A 3,691-nucleotide genomic window follows, 5' to 3' on the forward strand; every position below is an offset into this window, starting at 1 on the left:
TCTACTATTAAATCCTCAAACAACACTAAAAAATTCTTCCTCTATAACTCTACGAGTCTTCTCAAAATAACAAGTATATTGACATCAATGACAAACATTGTTGCGAATGCAACACATAAGCTCTGAATTATGTCTCCAACATTTCTAACATACTACCCATAGGAATATCATCAGAATTCATGCTAATAATCTCCCCCTTTGAAATTGATGGCAACATATATGGAAAACATCTTAATTCTATGAGTACCAAATATATCTCTTTCCTCTTTTTGCTTTCCTCCCCCATTCATGCTGCTCATGAATGTAAACATACATCTTAGTCTTAGGTCCATAAGAATCTATGTTCTCTCCCAAATCTTTCCCATGGACATTATTTAATTTTTTTCATGTATACATTTATCTCCCCCATTGACATCAATGAAAAGTTATCATTATGTCAATTCTCTAAGTTTAATCATTTCCAATATAATCTATTCAAGCTCAAGTGTCTAAAGACAATATTAAATTCCAATACCAAGAGTCCTTAATGACTCAGCTCATTCATAGATACTTGCCCATATGAGAAGCATCAGGTATCTAATCTAGATAAAGAAATAGTGCTCTATTATTAGCTAGACTAATGCAATCTCTACATAAACTACTCTATAGAAGGTTGGGGTACAACCCCAAGCATATGCCTCAAGTACTCAAATGCATCTTTAGCTAAAGGTTTTGTAAATATGTTTTCTATCTACTCCTTTGTGCTAACATATTCTAATCTAATTTATTTCTTTGCAACTCTCTCTCTTTCAAAAGTGATAATTATTAGATATATGCTCTATCTTTGAATGTAAAACTCGATTCTTTGACATAAACAATGTACTTGTGTTATCAAAATGTAGTATAATAAGCTTGATAAAATCTATTCCAACATTCTTCAGCATCTGTTTCATTGAAATAATCTAATTACAATTATTTTTTTCTACTACATTCTCTGGTTCCACTGTACTCTGTAAAATAAAATCCTTTTTATTATTCAACCAAGAAACCAATCTTCCTCCGTAGAAGAACACTCCACTGCTAGCTCTTTTTATGTCATCTACACTTCTTGCCAAATCAACATTAGTGTATGAATACAACATAAAATATTGTGATCTTCCATACCATAAACCATAGCCAAGTGTGCTTTTCAAATATGTGAAAAATTCTTTTTAATATTGCATAGTGTGTCTCTTTAGGATTTTCCTGAAATCTCACTATAATTCCAACTACATTAGCTATGTAAGGTCTAGTATTTGTCAAATACTACAATCCACCAATCATAGATTTGTACTTTTTTTTTTTGTACTAGGGGATTCATCTTTTCTAGATAGTTTACCACTAGTTACTGGTGGTGTACAAAAGTACTTACTATTTACACTTTACTTAAGTTTACTTAGGTTAATGCATTATTTTATTATATTGCATTATTTTATTATTTATTTTAAGTGAGACACTTAGGAGTTTGTGTACTCTCATGAGTTTTCATGTCGACAACATAGAAGTACACAACTCTAATTTAGCACATGGTGTCTACAATAGTGGAGTTTGCATCATTTACTGAGTTTTCATGTAGACAACCCAATTATTCACACTCCCTTTTTAGCACATGTTGTTAACAACATAAATTTGCATGCTACACCATTGTAGGCTTATCCTCTCATCATCACATTTATTTTTGTGCTTATTGGAGGATAACGCATATCTGGTGGACATGTGCCTAGTTGTATGACTTATCATGTTGCTGACTTCTATGCATTCTAGAAGCTCTCTAGAGGCCTTTATAAATAGGCACTCCTAGTGCACTTTCATGTGGCATATTGAATGAATATATTATTATTCTGATCATACTCTCTCTTTGGTCTACTATCATGCTTGTGTTTGAGTTCCTTGGTCTTGGATGAATTCTGCCCTAAGGCAAATTCTTACATGGTATTAGAGCTTGGGGAGATCCTCTACACATAGCCATTCAAGACTATTCAAGCTTTATTACCTCGACCCAAATCTGGAGTATTTGCAAAAATTGGGAGTGTTTAGACCCAAATATAACCTTGCTATTGTGTATAGAATGTTGATTCAATGAAGATCAACTATAAATTTGCCTATGCTGGGCTAAAGTTGATCCTGAGATAATTTTTTTTGCAAATCGACACCCAAAGGCACCAATTTGCAAACTGGGTATGATTTAATTCGATCTACAAAGTTATTTTAGACCTGAATTTAATTTTATTCTTTGTAATTATTTTTTGATTAGGGAATATTCAAATTTTTTTGCTTAGTCAGGCTAGTAGAGAATTTTTTTTTGTAGAATCGGGTAGTCACACCCTGACCCTGCATACTGGCAAAATATTCTTATTTGGCAAAGCATATTATTTAATTTGTGGACATCTATAATATTTTCAACTGATAGCAAGTTCATTAATTAGTGGCTGGCTATCACATAACTGATAGAAGGAAGGCAATATTTGGCATCTCGGTCCTGCCTTTACATTCTCAACAAGATGTTATTTGGTTTCCGTGGTAGTGTTCCTTTAAACACCTTTGGAAGCAATTCACCCATGAATGTGGGATAAAAAGAAAAGGTGTCTGACATGGTAAATAATTTTTGGCTTGTGATTCACAAAAAACTGGTGATCACTATGAAAATTCAACAACCCAATCTATGGTGAGAAATCCACTAGTTTCATTGGCCCATACATTGTTTGCAGCAGCAGCCATGCCTCCCATTGCCACATTTGTAACAATCCACATAGCAGAGCCAGTAGCAGACACGTGGAGCTATTCTACTTGTTCACCCAGTATGTGTCATCCTTGCTAATGTAGTGTACAATTAGCACTAGGTTTTGCCTCGTCAACGCTAGCTGTTACACTACATCAACAACATGCAAGATCTAAGTTAGCATCAGTACAACTTGACAACCATATGACACATCAAATTCCATACATTTGACTGCATAACCTAGTTAGTGAATCTGTACACCATACTCAAATATGTCATCCCAGTCTGTACCATTCGTACAAGGTGACATCATCATGATGTCATGCTAACATCATCACAGGGCTTGGAGTTGCTGACATCATCACATCTACAAGCCTAAATTTGACATCCATTTGATCATCATTATGGGGAAAATTTGAATTTCTATGATAGCCATATGACCATCAAATTTAACCCTATCTTTTGCTGATGCAACCCCTCTCCAGATTGATTTTTGATTTTGTAGTCTAACTTTGGGAGGCCATATTTCAGTCATTCGATCTCCAATTCAAGTGCAATTTTTTCTAAAATTAGGTAGAATTTCCTAAATTTTTTAGTGGTGTAGCTCTTTTCTAGTTTTGATGCATATATTTGTTAAAAATTGCATCTTTTGGTGACTATACCTATCCAATGCTGCATTTTGCAACTTCAAATGCTTTGTACGGCCACATCTAGACTCGAAAACAGGTTCCATTTTTTTGATAGTGTGTTATTTTTTTGTCTACTTTCCAGATTTGTAATTAGATTGTAGGGATGTGTGGAACAAAGTGTCACTTTTAGAAATAGGGCATTTCTTTTCTTTGTATTACTTCAAATTTTTGTACATTGTAATGTTCTAGATTGCTAATCTTTCAAGAGGTTGTAACAAGCAAACTCAAAAGTTCACAAAGGCCAAAATTGGCAAGTGGTCACTAT

Source organism: Cupressus sempervirens, chromosome 1 (genome assembly GCF_028749045.1).
Source record: "Cupressus sempervirens isolate cs-2001-9-10 chromosome 1, ASM2874904v1, whole genome shotgun sequence".
Lineage (NCBI taxonomy): Eukaryota > Viridiplantae > Streptophyta > Pinopsida > Cupressales > Cupressaceae > Cupressus > Cupressus sempervirens.